Source organism: Tripterygium wilfordii, chromosome 18, assembly GCF_013401445.1.
Source record: "Tripterygium wilfordii isolate XIE 37 chromosome 18, ASM1340144v1, whole genome shotgun sequence".
Classification (NCBI taxonomy): domain Eukaryota; kingdom Viridiplantae; phylum Streptophyta; class Magnoliopsida; order Celastrales; family Celastraceae; genus Tripterygium; species Tripterygium wilfordii.
The window spans coordinates 7,904,532-7,927,650 of NC_052249.1; the positions used below are offsets into that span (position 1 = coordinate 7,904,532).

General features: G+C 38.6%; 1 long non-coding RNA gene and 1 pseudogene across 1 annotated transcript; one reads left to right on the forward strand and one right to left on the reverse strand.

Moving 5' to 3' along the window:
* Positions 1–238: 238 nt before the first annotated feature.
* Positions 239–2,109, reverse strand: LOC119984628. The gene is made up of 4 exons (XR_005464943.1): positions 1,972–2,109; positions 1,683–1,843; positions 1,139–1,333; positions 239–1,033 (listed from the first exon to the last, which is right to left on the reverse strand). It is a non-coding gene; the product is annotated as an uncharacterized LOC119984628 (long non-coding RNA).
* Positions 2,110–7,964: 5,855 nt separating this feature from the next.
* On the forward strand, positions 7,965–23,119 carry LOC119983417 (annotated as a pseudogene).

A 23,119-nucleotide genomic window follows, 5' to 3' on the forward strand; every position in this document is an offset into this window, starting at 1 on the left:
GGATGTGATGCCTGAGCAGAAAGAAGGAAGCGACAATGGTTTTGATAAATGCTTAAGAAGCTTAGACATTCCCAATACCTGGAATGCCCACAAAGTACCCAATAACTTACAGAGTTGTTGCAAGGAAATTCATGCAACTCGGTCCGACTGTTTAGTTGCAAAAGACCAAGCAAAATCCACCCAGCTATGTAACATACGAAATCATATATGAGAAAGATTATCAAAACAAAGACGACAATTTGAAGCGGAAAGGAACTCTTCTTATTAACATTCAATAGAGTATTACATGAGTGAATGCCTTTGTATTGTCATGATCTATCTTTTCCTCAAACTAACAACTTATGTATCATGATCAATACAGCTAAAATGGTTAATCATCTAAAGAGTCCCTAATTCACCTAAACAGAATCATAACAGGAAATGAAGGCAAGACTCAATTGACAAAACTCGCAAGGTCTTATCATAACCTGTCTATCACCAGCGAGTCCTTGTGGAGATATAAAATGAAAAAAAAATAAAACTCTGCCTCAGCTCAGTAATTTGTGACAGGAGCAGGAGTGAATAACTACAAACATAACTTAGCATCACTCGCTAAAAGTCCCCAATCTCACTCGTTATCTCAAATTTTGGTCTTCAAGGAGGCTCTCGCCGAGTCTGTTGTCTCTCCTATGCTGCTTTTTCTTTCAATTATATGCACGAATCAATAGCAAAGAAAGAGTATATATATAGGAAATTGATTTCACAGTCATAAGAATCAATGGCAATAGAAAGTTACATTATAGGTTCCCACGCCAACTCACCGTAGCAAATCAAAGCTCGCGCCAACATCTTTGGTGGTCATGTCTTCCAATTTACTTGAAATTGAAGTCTTGTTGCTATTAATCTGCATCATGTTGTGTAATTGTTAATTAGAAAACGAAAGTAGCAGGCAAGGCACATAACTTGTTCAAAAGTGAAAAATGCACCGCTGCCGCCACTGTTAATCAGGAGGGGAAGGAAGCCTATGACAGCCATCTAATATAGCCTTCAATATCTGCAACCATAAAACACCATTCCTTACCAATTTGGTAATTTTTCTCTTAAGCATTACAACAAACACATGACAGACTATGAAAGACATACATCATTTTGAACCTACCAAGTGATTCGTCTTGTACCAATCTCCAATAAGAAAAGTGAAGTCCCCAGCAGAACATGAGACAATTAAATTGATGCCATATTGTTTGGCACGATATGATTAGGAATTTCTTGACCTTTTTTTCAACTGAGAAACTTTTGAAGCCCAGATGTTTAGCAGCAAAGTCTCTTCATCCTTGCAACAAAACAAATGAACCTGAAGAGATAAAAGAACCAAGATTCAGAACCTCAAAGTGGCAGAGAAGGCAAACATGATGAAGTTCAATTACATCAAGGCTTAAAGTAACATAAAGGGTGAGAGAGAGAGAAAAATGGAGAGCTAACACCAAGCCAATTAACAACATATATTTTATAAAATCCTATCAGCAGTGAAAGCCCATTGTTTCATTACTTTTATTACAGAGTAATACCAACACCATCTCCATCAAGTTACAGAGATGGAAAATAGAGAAAATCCTCCCATTTTCTTCCAGACAGGTAATCACATTCAAATAGTCTAGTTTCTGCAGTAAAGATAAGAATTTTGAAGTGTTTTAGAAGATTACCTGTAAACCCCATTATTCACATTGGGATAAATCACCCGGTTCCACTTATCAATATTCCCCTTCAACCACGACGGCGATCAATCCAAACCCCATTAGTCCAGAATTTGATTTTGAAAATCAGGTCTCAATCTCATAGACCCATCCAAAAGCATATATGAAAGCTGACACATCATTTTTTGAGATGAAATTGTTAAGAAAACAATAAATTGAACCCAAAAAAGATATGAACTCAGTCGAAGAAAATCCATTGGGTCGTGAACAAAAATAAATTTCAAATTTGTGTTTTTACCTAGGGAGAGAAGATCCAAGGCAACTGACAAAACTCAACAAAGTTGCACGAACCGTGGAAGATGCATTAACCCAGAAAAACCCAAAAGTACTGTAAAAGACCCGTGCGGGAGGAAATTGGTTTGATCAAAACCATAAAACTCACCAAGCGTTCATTATCTGGCTTCATCGCCTTTGCCAAACTTTGGATCTGGAAATCAGTGACACCAACGTTAATTTGCAGATGAATCAGACCTGCAACCAAATAAAAATTGAGTAAGAAATTCGACAGAGAGAGGGGGAAGGACACGCCTGAGAACCCCTTTGATGCAGTGGGCCTAACTCACACCTTGAAAATTGACTTGCAAGGTTGAGGATTGTCCACCCATATAAAGCACTCCACTTGCTCCCACCTACCTGATGTGGGATAAGGGAATGACCAACAACATTGCATCAATTCCCTCCCTCCCCAAAGAACACGTGTCCCACGTGTGGTCCCCTACCCCGTGGAGACCCCACCTCGTGGCACCCACACCGTCAACATGGGTCTGGGCTTCGATACCAAATGATGCAGTGGGCCTAACTCATACCTTGAAAACTAGCTTGCATGGTTGAGGATTGCCCACCCATGTAAAGCACTCCCAGCTACGTTTATCTCACCTTTTTCCGTTCATTGCAGTCGAGAACGATGCGAGAGAGAAGAGGAAAGAATCCGTTACCCCAGTTGAGAATGAGTAGGAAGAGAAAGAAGATGAAAATGTTGCAAGACAAATCGTGTAGAAGCCGCCAATAACCCATAAAGAAAAGCATATGCATGCACCAGAATCTTTCGTCCAAACGACGCCATCAATCCGTGAAGGAAAGGAGATGCACGCACGAAAGCTTTGTCTCTGTCGTAAGCCTTCTTTTGTCGGTAGTGGGACTCTGTAAACGACGTCAGATGAGAGGAGAATTGGAACGAATCCAACGGTCAGGTTTGGACGTGTCAAAGGCCCAATCGTGCGACTACGAAAAATAGGTCCGGAATCGCCACAGAATCACACAAAAACTTCCAATTTTAGATAATATAATCGATCAATAATCGATACTGTATAACACTGCTTTTTAATTTTTTTACCAGTATAGCCATTCAAAATGTGTTTGCTCTCTTCAACATAGGACAAGAGATCAGCTACTTCTAACAATTGGAAATATGAGTGTTTGGGTTGTGAATGATGTGTATGTTTTTAGGTGTGCCAGGACTTGTTGTCATCAAAAGATTCTTGATATGGGAATTCTGACCCCGAATCTAACCTAACACCAAACGAGTTGTATGTAGTCTAAGAACACAACAACTAGTTCTAGGTTCCCTTCAAGGAAAAGAACTTATAATTTATTTGGTGTCAAGTGAGAAAAACAGAAAAGAGAAAACTTCCTGGAATGTATTGAGCGGCGTGCTTTACACTCTAAACTAAAACATAACCGCGGAAGCTATAGCCACAGAAGCTTGAAAAGTAAATAGCTAGGTTAAGGATAATTGACCGGAGTCATTACTAAGAAAGCAGAAAAGTTTATAGACATGAAGTCTGTATTTGACGTGAGATAATTATAAATCTCTCTTATTCTTCTTATAGCCTTCATGGTAATCATGGTTATCTTCATCTCTTGTTTCTTTGGCACGATCTGGACATGTTCTGTCTAGGGAGATCATGCATGGAAATAATCTTCTTGCTTATTGCTTGAATTGCTGGATCAAAACTCTTTATAACCGCAACTTTTTAATGATAATGGGCCTCATGGTGAGAATTCCAGGTCATACTCCTTCAAGGTGAGAAACATAAATTCTGCTCTACTCTCATGGATTGTAGGCATTGTGCTTGTTATTGAGGTAAAATGGCTAACAGTTGCCATATTGACAGTGCTCCTGTATGCTTGAACGTGGGAATATGGTTGGCATGTAATTGTTGGAGATGTGTCTGAGACTTTTTAGGAACATGTATGCTGCAAACTCTAAAATCTAATGAACTTCCTCTGCGTTTATCCAACTAAAATCTTGGTTTTAATTTAACAAACTGTTTTAAATTAGAATAAAATATTATGACAACAAATCTCTTGATTATAGCCTTTCGGACATGGTTCTTCAGACATCCCTGATTTTCAGCAATTACCTCAAGGATTTCAGCTCATATAACACAACACTTCCTACAAAATGAGCAAACGTTAATTTAAAAATTCTCTCTCTTGCCCTTGCCACGTATCCTCTGGTGATTGGTTGTCCATTGCCAAGTGCAGGCCCCATGCAACATGTCAGTAGGTGGCCGGAGGTCACTTTTGCTATAGACAATGCTCCAGAAGCTAAGAATGCAATTAAATCTCTGGAAAAGGCTTCCTTCACTTATGTTAAGATTAGGGACATATCCTACTCTTACTAGCTCAAGACTCATGTAGAAAATACGTGAACCATTTTTGATGAGGAACATACTTGATTTATGATCTTTTGGCTAAATAAATTTGTATTCTGTGTGAGTTCTTCAAAGATTACCCAAGACTTTACCCATCTTGCCTTGTGTTGGGCTCCTTCGCTCCCATGGTCTTGTCTCTAATTTATAGAGCTATGAAGATCTTTATTGAATTTAGGACTGTCAAAAAAAATTTGAAAAGGCCTAACCACCTGATCGTTTGGTCGGTTCTAGTATTTTTTAAAAACCGACCAATCGGTTAATATCAAAACGACTGATATAATAAATATATTATATATATATATATATATGAAGCAACCGGCATGAAAAACAATGAAGTCGCCACCAATTGATTTTTAAGATGCAATTGGACATCCATTTTGGTCTACGAGAAAAGTGGGTAAGGAGGTCTATTGAGCATGGGGAAGGTATTAGGCACCCCACAACTCCCGAAAACGGTTACCTTCAAAAGTGTTTTCCTAATTGGCTCTACTTTGTTTTGAGGAATGATTGTATGTCCCAAATGTTTTAATGAGTTTTCCATTTGCCCGGAAAATCATGTATTATCAAATGGGTGGAAATATTCCATTAATGTTAGACCAAGATTTGATTTTAAAAATCTTATTTTTATGGGTTTTGATATAAAAAAAAGAAAAAGGTGCACGGGATCACTATAGCCATTCCCCACTTGGCCAAAAATATTTAAAAAAACTCCACTTGAAGTGGTCTTTGATAAAAAAAAGGTGCACGGGATCACTACGGCCATTCCCGGCTTGGCCGAAAACATTTAATAAAAACTCCACTTGAAGTGGTCTTTGATAAAAAAAAGGTGCACGGGATCACTACGGCCATTCCCGGCTTGGCCGAAAATATTTAATAAAAGACTCCACTTGAAGTGGTTCTGGATAAAAAGATGCACGGGATCACTATGGCCATTCCCGGCTCGGCCGACAATGTTTTACTTGGTCTTGGATGAAAAATCCATATCGGAATGGGTTTTGATGTTTTTGATGATTTGGAAAAAAGGCTATTTAGATAGGAACATTGGAATGGGTTTTGATGGTTTTGGAGAAGAGATTTTTGGGAACTTGGTTGATGCACCAAAAAGGCCCACAATCAATGAAAAAGATTCAATTCAAGCCTTACTCACAATTATGTTCTTCATGAGAAAAGAAAGAATTCATTTAAGGCCCATCGGACGGGCCAAATATCTTTAAACCCCCCTTTAGGTCCTTAAATAAATTCTCCTAATCCCTAAAAACATATTTGCTTTCCGGGTCCACGAAATCTAAATGTTTTGGATGAATGTCAATGGAACCCCAATATCTTGAAAGCTCCTTGGTATTTAAACAAAACATAAAGGTTCCATAAGTTAATCTTGGTGTGTTTATTAAGGTGAGACGGCTTGGATTAATTCTAATGACTAACTCGTTGCATTCATTTTCATTGCATTCAAACAATCCTAGCATATATCTAAGCATCATGGCATAGTGTGAGAAATCAAAATCCTAAGCATGCATCCTAATGCAATCATTATTCACAAAAATCATTTCCTCATGTCTATATGCTTCTAGCACCCTAAAATATCATGTATGCACTTTTCACTATTTTTACTACACTATTACAAAGCTTACACTTTACAATTATGTATAAAACTAAAAAATAATAAAAAATAAATACAAATATAATACAAATATATCCCATGAAGGCCAATGCTCAAATCCAACCCAATTCTTCCATGTATGTCTTTTAGCCCAAGTCCTCTAAGTTGCCCTTCGACCCAAGTGGGATCAAGCCCGGTTCAAGCCCCAACATCAAACACAAAAATAATGGGGTCGAATGGGATACTCAAAATGTAAATCAAGATTTAAATCAAATTAAGACCACATTATAAGCAATCCCACACAATCTCAAATCAACGCACAAACCAGATAATTTAACTAGGATTTTTCCATTTTCGTTTCACATAGCAGCCACCAGCTCAAACCAATTACAAGTAAACTCCGTACAAAATATCATACAATGTAACAAGCACAATAAAGATCATTCACCATCACAAACCTAAGGTGCTCAAGGTAAACCAAATCAAGGCACCAACGAAAAATAAAGTTTCATTCTCGGTGAATCAATATTCATGCTATATATCCAATACAAGACCTAACACAATACAAATACCAATAGACTCCTGAAAACCCAAATAATCGTATAGAACAAACTATGAATCAGTGCCATTTTTCCCAAGAAACCAACTCATCCATCACTATTTCGATATCAAGACCCAAAAGAATAAAAAACAGATATCCCAATCAACCACCAACACCAGAGAGTAAAATCAGATTTCAACTCGGTGAGCAAATAAGATCCGAGTCCAGAAAACCAGAACTGAGTACCAACAACAGACCTTACCACAGGGAGTCATCGGAGACCTCAAAACCAGATATCAAGAGCATCAAAACCAGATATAGCAAGCCAAACATCAACACAATATGTGAATCAGATGTATATCATACATTAACACAGCATGAAAACCAGAGAATATACATCATCGTCTTCTTCAAAAAATAGGACTAAGAAAATGCAGAGATGGAATCAGAGATGGATAACCAGAGAAATAAGGCTAATTGTTACCTTCCTAGAAATGGAGAAAACGAACCCTATTTTTTCTCTTATACTCCCTTTTTCTGTCCTCCGATTTTCTCCTTCTCCCTCTCTCTGTTTTTTCCTTCCTTTTCTTTGTTCTCCCCTCTTCTCTGTTTTTTCTTTCCTTTTCTTTTGTGTGTTGTGCGGCTGCCTTGCTCTCTCTCTTTCTCTCCTCTGTTTTTCTTTTTTTTTTTTTGCTCTTCCCCCTTTTGTTTTGTGCTATGCGGCTGCCCCCTCTTTCCCACAATCTCTCTTTCTTTTATACCATATCCCTATAAAACCCTATTTCATCCTTTTACCAAAATGTCCCCCCCAAACCCTATTTATTTTCTCCTAAGAAACTAATATTTTGGTATTTTCCAATGTTTTTTGCAAAAACCTTAAAGGTGTCACCTTTCCTTTTAAAGGTTTTATTTATTATTTATTTAATTCTCCTATTTTTTAGATATTTTCTAGGGTTTTGTTGTATTGGGTTTGGGTTTGAATTTTTATGGGCTTATGACCCAAGAAATGGGTTTTAGGATTTTTGTATGTTTGTGGGTCCAAGAAATAGGCTTTGATTTTTTTGTAAGCTTACGGGCTCCAGAACGGGCTTTTGAATTATTATTATTATTATATTTTTTAGTTTTTCTATTTTTCTATTTTTTTTTTGGGCCGGACGAAAACCGGGTACTACAATATATATATATATATATATATTTATTTATTTATATATGTAGGTAATAAGTATAATTATATATAAAAGCATAATTTATATATATATATATTAAATATTAGATATTAATATTATGAATCTACAATCTGCACCACTGATTATTTGAATAAATGGTCCAGATAAGGAAATAGATCCTATGGCCAAATTTTGACCTTTTTTTTGCCTGTTCTTGGCATTGAAGGTCCCATCCCCTTTTCACTTCGATTTCTTATTATCAAACACGCCATGCCCGCGCCACGCCTTCGCCTTCAAGCTGCTGTGTTAGATCTAGGCAAACTTAAAAGATACATCTGATGATAGATACACACATGGAAAACATACTTGTCAATCATAAATACATATATGGGAGTCAGAGAGACGTTCGATGTGGTCATAACCAAAAAATTGACCACACCGACCGTAGCCGAATGGTCAGTGATGACCGCGGTGTCATCAAAACCAATCAGTCATCTTTTGTGCCAAGGCGCCCGAGTCATGCTTGCACCACTCCATGCTCTCAAATTTGAAAATCACCATTGAAGATGTCCTCAACGCTTCAGACCTTTCAGAGACAATTTAGGGAAAGCTCCTAACGTTTTTGAAGGGTCTTCCCATCCTTGTCAAAGATTTCAATAGCAACCAAGTCCACCTTTCTGAATTAAATACTGAAGAAAATAGAAAAAATGAGCTTGACGCCAAGTTATAAAAGCTTGGGGCTGAGCCGCAATCTTCCCTGAAGGCTGACGATGAGGAAAAGATGATTATTGAAGACCTGAAGCATAAAATCATCGATCTCCAATCTAAGGTGAGGGATCATGAGAAGTCTTTCACTAGCATCCTGCAGAGGAATGCTGTCACCCTCAAAAACTCTAAAGACTTCTATTCCAAGGTATTGGAGCTGGATGATAGGGCCTACACTACACCCTTGCAGATGAAAAGGTCTATGTTGAAGTCAACACTGTAGGTTCCATTGCCAAATAAAACCAATTGGTGGTTCCTCTAAAGAAGTTCCTCTCTCTACAACAAATGTACTAGCGGAAGATACTCCCCAGGCTGGTGATGATGCTGTTGCGAAAAATTCTGTTGAAGGTGCAACTCCCCCTACTAACAACCCCTGATAACTTCTGAACAATCTCTAGAATTTCATTTTTGGATTCTTTGCTGTTTTGGACTATTTTTTATTTTTTTGGGTTTATGGTGGTATCTTTTTTCCCTTTTTTTTAGTGTTTTTCATGGATATTTGAGAACTTTTTGAATGGAGTAAGAAATTTATTTTGGTACTTACTGATATCGTAGAAATTTTGTTTAGGATGAAGGTATTTTTTGGCTTTTTCTATAAGATAGAAAGTTTGTCCAGAACAGTTCTATCCATACCTTCACATACGGTAGGATGATATCTTTTGAGATACGTTCTATTTATAGGATGCTTGTGTTATGTCTCATCCATATCTTGTAACCAGTTTACTCCTCCTTTCTTTAATTATGTTACCTGATAGGGTCCCTCCCAGGATGGTGACTGTGTCCTATGTTGAATCTTTGTGGCCAATTGGAATAACAGCTCTCGACACCAAATCTGTTATGGTAAACATCTTTTCTCGCACCCTCTTGTTGTTATCCTTCACAACATTCTATTTCTAAACTTGGAGATACTCATAGGCAACAAGTTTGACCTCGTCCAAATTCTCTAATTCTGTCATCATGACTTGATGATAATCTCTAAGAGTTAACTGATTCTTGAGTGCCATCCTCGTTGATTTGACTGTCATCTCCATAGGAATGACTGCATCCTGCCCATAAGTGCATAAAAGGGGTGACTCATGTTCCTATCTTTTTAGAAGTATGGTAGGCTGAAAAGCTTCTGATAAGACTTCATTCTAGGCTCTTGGCCTACTTTCCACCATTCTCTCAATGACGTTCTTCAAAACTTTATTAGTAAACTTTGCTTGGCCATTACCTTGAGCATAATATGATGTAGAACGCAAAATTTCAAAACCATACTTGAAGGCAAATACTTGTACATGATCACCAAAGAAGGCTATACCTCGGTCTATCATAATGTCTTGGGGAAGACCGAATTGTGAATGATGCTCTCCTTGATTACATTGATAACATCCTGTTGGGTCATAGATCTGAGTGGAAAAACCTCCATTCATTTTGTGAAATAGTCTGAGGCCACGATTGTTGGGAGTGTGTATCGCCCGCACCAGTCGAATTCAATGCAGGAGAAGAAGAACAACAGCAATGCGAACGAGGACGTGAAGAACAATGAAGTTCAGAAAACAGAACGCAATAACACAAATTTGTTCGGAGAAGAACGTCAAGAACAAGGACTACTACGCTTGTCAGACGAGCAGATTTCGCGGCTGTCAGAGAAAGAGGTGGGATTCAAAATCTTATGTCTTTGGTTATCTAGACTTAGTTTTGTTCGTTATATGGTGCGAGTTCGGGTATCAATGTGTCCGTATCGGTTTTTGCTACGGGTTGCTCGGAGGTCTTGATCGATTTCTTTTCTTGGAGTGCGTGGAGTATGGATCAGGAAATATGTCATTTTCTAGTTTTGGTTTGAGTGTGAGTAATCCATAGCTGATAGCTTGTACTGCATTGAGATTTTTATAAACTTGGTTTTTAAGCTATAATTTGGTCTAATAAATTGGGATAATATGGAGCCAGTGACTGGAACTTTAAGAACTTGAACTAGTAAGTTGTTCAGTGAAATAGATTTTCTTTTATCCCCCTTTTAACTTTGACTGGATAGGGGAGATGAGTAAGTGTTAGAAATAGATCATTTTTTGAACAAAATTTCTGTTCTTATATTTTTGGATGCAGTCAGAAGCTGGAGAGAGTGATGATGGATATGAAGATTTTGAATCCTTGTGGCAGTCGGATGATGGAGAAAGTGAATCCTCTGGAGATGATGAGGTGCACAGTAATGGCTATGATTTAGTTTCTGAATAAGAAATGGAAGATAAAATAGCAATTTCTATGCTACAAAGTTGATTTTGGTGTACTAGAGCTGAGTAAATGATGAAGAACGCTGGCTATGTACAGTCAGAATTTACAAAGGTTTATATGTATCTCCTCCCCTTGTTGGCTTGCCAAGAGACTCCACTTTACCTCTTACCAAAGGCACTTCTAAACCTTGATTTCCTAATAGATAATGAGTTTAATGCACTCCAAGTACAACTTGAACTGCAAGGCGGGTGGTCTATTTTCTAATTTTTTGATGTTGTGACTTGTGAATGTTTTACTTGAGGTTATGTGTTTTTGTGCTTGACTGCATATTAAAATTTCAAGTATTTCAGGGTTCTACGGAGATAGACAACGATCTTGGTAAAAAAGATGAACCTCATGACGGGGCTGAAGAGAGTGACTCCTCTGAAGATGAGGTCTGTTGCATATTATTGGATTTTTCAATTTGGGTCGAAACTCATGATGAACTCGAATTACTCGACTGCATTCCTTATAATAATAGGTTGCTCCTCGAAATGCTGTTGGGGATGGATGTTCCTTTGGAGTTTTATCGAGACGAGAAGCATATTGGATATGATATTTCAGGAAAAAAGGAACGACAAAACAAGCTAGATTCGTTGCTTGCCAGTGTTGATGACTCGAAAAATTGGTAAGTTATTTATTTATATATGAGGGTTTGCGTACACTTTGTGGGCTTTTTCTAAACCTGCTTTTTGGGTTTTAATTCAACAGTTTTAAGCTGCCGACAAAATTCCTGGCATATTTTCTGCCAACTGCTTAAACATCTTTTCTGTAGGATAGCTTTGTGTATATGTTCGTTAAAAGTCATCTTATCCTCCATTCACTTTCTTTATTATTTGTCATAGAAACGCAAATGCTATATCAAAGGTTCGAGCTGTTGCTTCTCGTTTAGAGCCTTAGGAAGATGGCTTTGTTTAGATTCTTGGTGTGCTAACAGTTTTTTTTGAATGGCTAAAATTTATTAAAGCATCAATTGGGTGCAACCCACAGAAATACAAGGAGCCAGATTGATTGATACAAAGTGAGGAATCTGGGTATAAACATTGGAAACCGATCCTGTTACATGATTATACATGTCCAAATATATATTTGCAAAGCGAGAAATTAGATTGCCTTTTCTTTTCTATGCAAGTTGTTATAATATATTATATATAAATGACGTGAAATGCCCTAACCCAACAAGTTAACTTAATGGGTTGAATGACAAAGTAACTAATCTTAACATGGTATCGGAATGGGAGGTCTTGTGTTCGAACGTTAACTTCCGCAATTTAAACCCCTATTTATTGTTGCCTCTAGTGTTGGGCCGTTGGAGTTGTCCAGCCCACATGTGAAGGGGAGTGTTTTGAACATATTATATATAAATGATGTGAAATGCCCCGACCCAACAAGTTAACTTATTGGGTTGAATGACAAAGTAACTTATCTAACACAAGTAAAGTGCAAATCCTGTTGTCACACTTTGTTTCCCACATATCATGCTTGACCATAAAGAAGTTTGATTCTTTTCTAGGCGCAAGATATATGATGATTACAATGATGAAGAGGTGGAGATGACCAAAGAAGAGATGAAAATTGTGCGTAGACTGCTGGAAGGAAAGGCACCCCATGCTGACTTTGATCCACATGCAGTCTGTGATACCTATTAACCGTCATGTTCATCAAATTATATGTAGTTGCTTACCTTATAACTTCCTTACGTCAAACGTAGTAGTCTTGAATCTAAGTGGCTAATGTATTTGCTGCAGCCTTATGTTGATTGGTTTAAATGGGATGATGCTAAACATCCATTATCAAATGCTCCAGAGCCAAAGAGACGGATATCATGCTTGACCATAAAGAAATTTGATTCCTTTCTAGGCGCAAGATATATGATGATTACAATGATGAAGAGGTGGAGATGACCAAAGAAGAGATGGAAATTGTGCGTAGACTACTAGAAGGAAAGGCACCCCATGCTGACTTTGATCCACATGCAGTCTGTGATACCTATTAACCGTCATGTTCATCAAATTATATGTAGTTGCTTACCTTATAACTTCCTTACATCAAACGTAGTAGTCTTGAATCTAAGTGGCTAATGTATTTGCTGCAGCCTTATGTTGATTGGTTTAAATGGGATGATGCTAAACATCCATCATCAAATGCTCCAGAGCCAAAGAGACGGATATCATGCTTGACCATAAAGAAGTTTGATTCTTTTCTAGGCGCAAGATATATGATGATTACAATGATGAAGAGGTGGAGATGACCAAAGAAGAGATGAAAATTGTGCGTAGACTGCTGGAAGGAAAGGCACCCCATGCTGACTTTGACCACATGCAGTCTGTGATACCTATTAACCGTCATGTTCATCAAATTATATGTAGTTGCTTACCTTATAACTTCCTTACATCAAACGTAGTAGTCTTGAATCTAAGTGGCTAATGTATTTGCTACAGCCTTATGTTGATTGGTTTAAATGGGATGATGCTAAACATCCATTATCAAATGCTCCAGAGCCAAAGAGATGGTTCATTCATTCGAGATGGGAAGCTAAAAAGGTGAGTTAAATTTATGTCTTTGTGCCCCCTCATTTTCTACCACTTTTTTGTTTTATACTCATGATTTATTTAGCAGATTATTGTTAATTTCAGCAGTTTGTTTATTTGGAGAAGCTGGTTTAATCGTTGAGGTTGAATATGTTATTTGTTTCATTTACTGTGCTTCTAGAATGTTCGTAGTTAAACAAACAGGAACTGATATTACTTCAAAGAAACTTAGTTACAAGATACTTCATAATTCATTACAGAAGTCCTCTATGGAAGAACTACTTAAATGAAGAGCCCTAACGGCTATAACAACAGAGACTACATAAGGACAAAAGCAGAGACTCCTAAGTCTAGATCAAGTCTTGTTCTGTTCCATCAGAGCATTAGTAACTTGATAGTTGTTGGTCCGGTTGATTGGAGCCTGTGGTCCCACCCCTAGGTGATGATGTGGCAGTTGGAGTGTGGTAGGGATGGCAACGGGCCGGGTTGGGTAGGGTTTTTGAAGCCCCAACCCGGCCCTGGTCTCATAAAATCCCGCCGCAACCCGCTTCATAGACCTGGGGCGGGTAGGGATATTTTGTCCCAATCCTGTCCCGGGCGGGTGATCTAGCAAGAAAATCAGTAAAATTAAATTATTATACCTTTGATAATTTAAAAGAAATACAAAAGTCCAACAAGTTATCATTTTTGGTTTAAAACAAACCCATTGAACTAGCAAGAAAACAAACACAACAATGAAAACAAACAACACTTTCAATTTGCCATCTCCTCATCCTCCATAACAGAGTCATCATTAATAGTTGAAAGAATGTCAGATTGAGTTTTAATCTTTTATTTTTATTTTTTAAGTTATAACTTTTTAACTTATTATTTTTTTTAGAAGAAAAACTTTATAACTTATTAGTTATTACATATTTGGGAATTACAATATTACTTATAACTAATATATATATATATATATATATAATATCTAATTATTTTTTAAAAAATATATATATACCCTGGGTCGGGTTGGGGCGGGTTACTCTCGTCCCAACCCGCCCCTAGACCCTGTCTATTTTTGACCGGGTCCCGGGTAGACCCGCCCCAATGACCCAATGGGTAGGGTTTTTTTTAGACTAGATAGGGACGGGTCGATCGGGTTTCACCCCGCGACCCAGTCCGTTGCCATCCCTCAGTGTGGAGACACGTACCATCTCCTTCCCCTTGGAGAATAATCTCGACCGCGAGATCTAGCTCAGGAATTTGATCAGGAAATTTGACTAGAATTTCGCACAAATTCTCCCAAGTAGCGTCATCCATGGGCAACCCTAACCAGAGCACCAAAACTTGTTGAACCTTTCTTCCTCGCTTAAGGGTGGTTCGACGCTCTAAAATTCGTTCAGGAAGTAAACGATGCTCCCCATCAGTAGAGAAATCCGGTAAGGATTTAACAATGATATCCTTCTTTCCCACCACAGCTTTGAGACGAGACACATGAAACACAGGGTGCACGCGGGAACCTTTGGGCAAGTCCAAACGGTAAGCCACTGTGTTAATCTTCTGAGTGATTGCAAAAGGTCCATAGAACCTGGGAGCGAGTTTGAGTGCCCGATCACCAGTGACGGAGCTTTGGCGATATGGTTGAAGTCGCAAGAAAACTTTGTCACCGACGTTGAATTCACGTTCAGTTCTGTGTAAATCCTTCTGTTGTTTCATGCGGTATTGGGCAATGATGAGATTCTCTTTGAGTTGCTACAACACCCGTGCCCTGGAAAGTAGTTGTTGGTCCACTTGTGCGATGGAGTAGAACTTGCATGATAAGAGGCAAACAGGGGAGGAGGATAGCCGTATACTACCTGGAAGGGGGACATTTTGGTGGAGCTGTGATGTGAAGTATTGTACCACAATTCCGTCCAACTCAACCACTTGGTCCACTCCTTTGGGTGTTCTCTAGCAAAACACTTTAAATAAGTTTCAAGACACTTGTTAACCACTTCGGTTTGGCCATCGGATTGTGGGTGGTAACCGAAACTCATGGATAACTTAGTGCCCTGCAAACGAAATAATTCTTTCCAAAAATTACTTGTAAAAACTTTATCCCTGTCTGATACAATGGAATGTGGTATTCCATGTAGCCTCACAACATGATCTAAAAAGCTTTTGGACACTGAGACAGCCGTGTAAGGATGCTTGAGAGGAATGAAGTGAGCAGCTTTGGATTAGCTGTCTACCACAACAAGAATCACTGAAAAACCATTAGAGTTAGGTAATGAATCAATAAAATCCATACTTACCTCAGTCCAAACTTGGTGAGGTATGGGAAGTGGTTGCAATAGTCCTGGAGAAGCAATATTTTCATGTTTATTTCTTTGACATGATTCACACTCCTGAGTATACTGCTGAACTTCTCTATGCATCCCAGGCCAATAAAAACTTCTACGTATTGTTTGCATGGTTTTTTCACAGCCCGAGTGTCCTCCCACCACACCATCGTGTAGTTCTTCAAGGATCTTGATCTTCCATGGGGATTGGGGGCTAATAACCAGTCGGCCGTTGTACTTAAGCCAACCATCCTGGTTAGAGTAGTGTTTAGCTTTAAAGGTGGACTGGGATATCTTGTTGACAGTCTCCAAGATCCACTTGTCCTGAGCCATGCCATTCTTCATTTCTTCCATCAACGAAAATTGGCCTGTAGAAATTGCAGTGACTTCTGAGATAACCTTGGGGACAATAGGGTCTAGGTTAGGCCCATTTAATCTGGATAGGGCATCAGCGGCCTTATTCTCTTTGCCACAGCGATAGGTGATCACATAATCATAATCCATGAGCTTAGCTAACCATCTTTGCTGTAGAGGGGTGCTGGCGTGAGCCTCTAAGAGGTATTTTAAACTCTGATGATCTGTTAGAATGATGAAGCGACGACCCACCAAATATGTTGGCCACTTTTGTACTGCAAACATGATAGCCATGAACTCCTTTTCATAGGTAGACATGCCTAAGTGACGGCCAAATAACCCCTTACTGGCGAAACCAATAGGTTTCCTTTATTGGGACAAAACTGCACCCAATCCATTACCACTAGCATCTGTTTCCACTATGAAAGGTTTTGAGAAATTGGGCAGGGCCAAGGCAGGTGTAGTAGTCATTGCCTCTTTTAACGCATGAAACGCCTTCTTTGCGTCTATACTCCAAGTAAAAGAACCCTTTTTGAGGAGGGCAGTTAAAGGAGCTGAGATTTTACATAATTATGGACGAACCGTCGATAATAACCGGTTAAGCCCAGAAAGCCTCGAAGTTCTGTCACTATAGAAGGTTTAGGCCAATGCATCATGCTTTCAATTTTGGAGGCATCCACAGCCACACCTTCACCTGAGATGGAGTGACCCAAACAATCGACTTGGCTCTGTCCGAAACTGCACTTGCTCTGCTTAACAAACTATTGATGATTCCTTAGCACATGCAGCACCGTTGACAAATGGTTCAGATGTTCATCGATAGACCAACTATAAATCAGAATATCATCTAGAAAGACCAACACAAATTTTCGAAGAAATGGCCGAAAGACATCATTCATAAGTTGTTGAAAAGAAGAGGTGCATTTGTGAGGCTAAAAGGCATTACGAGGAATTCATAATGCCCATCATGCGTTCGGAAGGTTGTCTTTGGAATGTCCGCTTCCTTTACCCGGATTTGATGATATCCTGAACGGAGATCCAACTTCGGAAAGATGACTAAACCACGTAGTTCATCCACGGCTGGAATGGGATATTTGTCTTTGATGGTGATCGTGTTCAGTGCACGATAGTCAACACAGAGACGCCCAGAGCCATCTTTCTTCTTTACTAACAGTACCAGGGAGGAGTATGGGCTATTACTATTACGGATGACTCCAGTTCAAAGTATCTCATCAACAATTCTTTCGATTTCAACTTTTTGAAAGTGAGGATATCGATAGGGTCAAACGTTGACTGGGGCACTCCCAGGTTGAGTGGAAATGTTGTGGTCATGTAGTCTCTGAGGTGGTAATCCCTTACGCTCTTTGAAAATATCGTTGAAGTTGTCGAGCAAGGTCTTGAATTGGGGAAGAGGTACTGGTAGTAAAGTCCTCTGTTCCTTGCCTATATCCATAGTAGAATGATTAGATAAAGAAACTTGAAAGAGTTGGGGTGAGCTTACTTGAGTCCATGAGATCCAAGCCCCCATGGTGTCTGAATTGCTAAGGCATCGCTCCCTCTGATGAGCTTCGATGGCGCGGATGGGTTCTTGTCTTAAGCCGTGAATCACGATTTGAGTCCCAGCATGCTTAAAGGACATTTGAAGTTCATCGAAGTCCCACAGAACCGGATCACACTGCGTAGCCAAGAGGTGCCCAGAACAGCATCGCAGTTACCAAAGGATAATACAAAGAAATCGGCCTGAAACTGGTAACCTTGTATCTTGAATGGTAAGGCAGCACACACTTCTGAACTGTACATAGCACCCCCATCCGCTATGAGGACCTGGAGTTCCGGTGGTTCCAGCTCCTTATGGGAAAGGTGAGATGTGAGCCGAGGGTGGAGGAAGTTATGGGTACTCCCTACATCCACCAGTGCTGTGTAGGGTCGACCCTTGACAATGATAGTAACTCGCATAGTTTTTGGCGATAGAGCCCCTGCCAAAGCGTCGATAGAAATCTGTAAGGATTCTGTTTCAACTGTAGTTTCCACTTCTTCAGTTGGCAAAGATTCGACCTCTTCAATTAGAAATAATGTCTTGCTTTTACACTTGTGTCCCACTTCCCACCACCCATCGCAGTTGTAACATAAGTGTTTTCGACGTCTTTCTACTGCCTCAGTAGGTGATAACCTCTTAATTGGGGGTAAAGCATCTGTGTTGGTCAATTTCTTTGGTTCGACTAAGGTTGTTGGTGGCAAATAGTCTTCTGCCTTTTCAAAGTAAGCTCCTCTTCAAACAGATGAGCTAGACCTATTGCTGTTTTAAGGCATGTGGGTTTATACACTTTGACTTCGAGTCGGATCTCATCTTTTAACCCCCCTACGAAACAACTAACCTGAAAACCTTCAGTTAAGCCAATTACATGGTTTGCCAGACGCACAAATTCGTGTTGGTATTCCTTGACTGTGCCGTCTGACGTAGCTTAGCCAAGAGTTCAGCGTGGTCTTCGAAATCACAGGGCCCAAACCAGGTGGTGAGGACTTCCCTAAAATCATGCCAGTATTCCCAAAGAGCGGTAGAGGAAGTCCATCGAAACCATTCCAGTGCCTCCCCATCTAAGTGAATGGAAGCAATTTTAATGCGTTGATCCATGGGTGTTAAGTGCACCTCAAAGAACTGCTCCGCCCAGAAGATCCAACTAGCTGGGTCCCCTTATTTAAATCGTGGAAAGTCGAGACGAGTGCGGGTTTGTATATGATAATCCGTTCTGTACCCACCTCCTTGCCCATTTGTTCGACCCATGCGATCCCCGTTGTTTTGGGCCTGGATAACTGATGTGGTTGCCTTCTCTTTGTTCATATCGTTGGAGATCTGGTCGCACCGCAGTTGGAGACTGGCCACAGCTGCGGTGAGATCATGGAACTGATGTTCCATTTTCTCTGCAAATTTGCTAAACTCGCTTTCCATCTCAGAGAGCTGTTTGTGAGTATAGACCATGCACAGATTACCTCTGATACCAGATGGAATGTTCGTAGTTAAACAAACAAGAACTGATATTACTTCAAAGAAACTTAGTTACAAGATACTTCATAATTAATTATAGAAGTCCTCTCTGGAGGAACTACTTAAAGGAAGAGCCCTAACGGCTATAACAATAGAGACTACATAAGGACAAAAGCATAGACTCCTAAGTCTAGATCAAGTCTTGTTCTGTTCCATCAGAGTACTGGTTGATTAGAGCTTATGGTCCCACCCCTAGGTGATGATGTGGCAGTTGGAGTGTGGAGACACGTACCAGCTTCCTCTTGTGAATTTACATGTTGTTGGTTTAGTTAGGGCAATTCGTGAAGGATGAATAAAATTTGACAAGCCAAAAGAAGAACCAACAGTATATCTTATGTGGGGAGATGATTCCAGCTCAGCTGAAAAGGCTGGGCACTTAACTTATTTTCCTGCTCCAAAACCCAAGCTGCCAGGTACTCTTTTATTTTCCCATCTCTTGATATTCAAAAATTGACAAAATAACAGTTTTGCCTGTGCACGTACTGGAATTCTATAATTTTTTTCCCTTTCAGGTCATGAGGAATCATACAATCCTTCTCCAGAATATATCCCAACACAAGAAGAGATTAATTTGTACCCGCTTATGTAAGAGGAGGATCGCCCTAAATTTATTCCTAAAAGGTAATGTATAATGCCTGATGAAATTTCTTAGTTCTGAAGTTCATCCTCTTGTTTTATTTATTGATTTCTGTCATTATAATCATAATGTTATAATTTAGGTTTACTGAAGGATCGAGTTTAACACAAGAGGGGGGGGGGGTGAATTGTGTCCCCAAATTTCAATTGGAATCCTCTTTTTTAAAATTCAAACAAATTAATGGTAATTAACAAATAGCACACAAATTTGAACTCTAATGATTATCTTAATCAATAGTCAATCCAATGCAAGATGTGCTACAATATGGTAATGATCAAATATCAAAAAAATCAAGAATTGCACAAAACAGGTTTTCAAACAACACACTACGTATAGATTTTTCAACTCATATATTTCATCTATCAAATAATGTCGAAATGCAACGAAATTTTATATGAAATGTCACAACACCTTACTAAACCCTATATCAAAATTTCAGATCAAAATTCAAATTTTAAGGCAGCCTTCTAATCTCGGACAGATTAGGGTTTTGAAAATCCTGCAGTTTGAAACAAGTAGTAAATAGAAGCAAATAAACACAGAGATTTATAGTAGTTCGGAGACTTTTCTCCTACGTCTACTACCTAGATTCACCAACCTAGGATTTTCCCAACTCCACTAAGGTGTGGATTTAAGAGACCCACAAAACTCCTTACACCAAGGGTTTCTAAGAACTCCTTCAAACTTCAATGTTTACAATTTGCCCTAACAAAGGGACTTTCTCAATGGGGTTTTCAGCCAAGGTTCTCACAAGTTACCTCAAAGGTATTTGGTGTGGAACTTTCAAGATTACAACAACACTCTCAAAGGTAGGATTTTAAGAACAAGAGAGGTTTAGATTGTAAGAATATAGGAACTTTCCTTTGCAAAAGCAAGAGTAGCGAGAAGTCCTTGATTGTAGAGGCTTGTATTGGAGAAGATTGTCGTAGCAAATAGCAAGAAAGCTTGTTGATTGATGAACTTGATAGCAAGAAATTTCTCTCAAGGATAATTTTCAATTTGCTTCTCCAAGTTGAATGAAAGAGAAGACCCCTCTTTTGTGTCAATGCTCTCCTATGCATGCAGCCATTGGATCAAACTTCAAGAGTTGATCTTTACCATTCATTGCAGCTCCTAATCTTGGCCATTGATAACTCAAACAAATCAAATCTCAACCCTTCCTTATAGAGCCGTTGCACATGTCTCAAGTAAGGCAATATTTGCAAGCAAAATGGTTGTCATAACCACAGCCATTGATTCCCTTTCTTGGTCTCCATCTTTGCCCTTCAAAGTTGTGTAGTACAACAAGTAAACCTCAGCCATAGGATGAAAATGTACTGACCAATCTTGTCCATCCATTTTGGCTCCAAAACTTCAAAAGCAAACCCTAGGCAAGGGCCTTGTTTGGTTGCACCAAACTAATCTTCTTGGTAGCACAAGTCTTGAGTGAACAAGCCAAACAAAGAATATATAACTTCTAATAGAGAGTACAAGGTTTGTCCCACATGTTTGTATATTTTTGGTAAAAGCCTTGTTGGACGAGTCTCCTCCAAGTATTTTCCTTCTCTCCTTCTTTTCTTGACATTCACGAGATGGTACTCCTGCACGTGTTCCGATCGATCGGTTTTCCTCTCGGGTATAGAATTTTGCACATATTCATTTCATGCCTTTTTTACTCCAATGACAACTTGAATACCTTCCATATGATTTCAATGCTTAGCCCTAAGGCTCGTTTCGATCATCATGTCAAGTCCTTAGTGGTAAGTTGGTGAAAATAGGATTTTCCATAGTTGCCTAGAGCTCCAAGCTCATTCTTAGAAACCAGACTTTGAAACTCTTGAACATACTGAATTTTGAGTCATATGAGACCACAATGATGATTAACCTACAAGGAAATTGGAGGTAGAACTCCCCAATTACATGTAAGCTCAAAGACCTTCATATGAAGCGCATAGGTTAATTATATTATAAAAACAACCCAGAAAATTCATATTACTACATGATAAATCATTTTATATGTATTAGAATGTCCATATAAAATTTCATAACCATCGGAAATCATTTGGTCACTCCACCAAGCAAATAGGTCACTAATAGTGAAAACCAATATATTCTAAGTGTAAATTCAATGTCATTTTACAAACTCAGTGTAAATGATCTTTTATCTTAAACTTTACTAATTCAAATATGTTTATAATGATGAAACTAAGATGTACACAAAATTTTACTTAAATCGGAGTTCATTTGGTTCACCACGTTCACAAAGAACACATGCACAAAATTAGGTAAAACCTAGTTTTGGCGGAATTTAAGCATATGATCAAATATATATGTGATGCACTTAATTTCTCATGATTATAGTCCTAGAACATATATTAGACCTTCATGTGCATGTGGTTCAAGTGTCAAGTCATTTGGACCTAAGTTGCTTAAGATATGATAATTGGAAAATTAATGCTCTAACTTAGTCCATTCTAGTTCGTTTGCAATTCTGAATTTCCAGCAACATATCAAGCACGATTAAATGTCAAATTCACATAGTATTAGGCAAAAGCCTCATTTAAATGATATATTCATGTAAGGTAATCAATAAGATATATTCATTTAAATTCAATTCACATAAATCAAATATTGCTTTAATGTTTCATTTATCATTTACAAATGATTTAATATCATCAAAATTAGACATGTAGGACCATAGGTCCAACATTTACATCTTTGAGAAGTATACCAGCATATGAGAATATCATTAAGGAATCTTTTGAACGATGTTTGGATCTATATTTGTGCCCTGGAGTTCGAAAAAAGCGAGTAAGATTGCCACTCCTTAATTTTTCTTTTATTCATGCATCATAAGTTAAAGTTTTAATTGTTCTTTAGACTCTTGCAAGATTTCTTCTGTAATTTGTTTCACTCATTATGAAGTTAATCAAGATTTCCTTCTAATATTTCTAGATTAATATCGACCCTGAATCTTTAAAACTCAAGCTATACCAAGTCGAAAAGATCTTAAGCCTTACCCTGTGGCATGCTATCTTGAGTATAGAGGTGACAAGGGTGCTGTTTTGTCAGTCTCTATTGATTCTTCAGGGCAATGGATTGCTTCAGGTATATGTAAAGTTTTGTTCTGATTACAATTTCATTCAAAATGTGGAAAAAATATTATTCTATGGCTTAATGTTTGGTTGTAAGGTTCAACTGATGGAACTGTGCGTGTTTGGGAGGTTGAGACGCGTAGATGTCTTAGGGTCTGGGAAGTTGGTGAAACTGTCAACTGCGTAGCTTGGAATCCTTTGCCCGACGTCCTATCTTGGCAGTCTCTATGTAAGGATTGTTGGATTATTTCAAACCCCAATGTCTTCTTGTTGTTAAGTTTGGCACCAGTTGATTAGCATGAATGTAGGAAAGTAACTACCAAAAGGTAGTTTTTACCTTGAATAGTTACAACTGGTCATGAAGAGATACTAGTTTTGGATACAACTCTTCATCTTTGACCTCTATAAATATAAAACAAACAACAGGAAAGATTTACTGATTATTCTAGGCTATCTTTTGCTCTT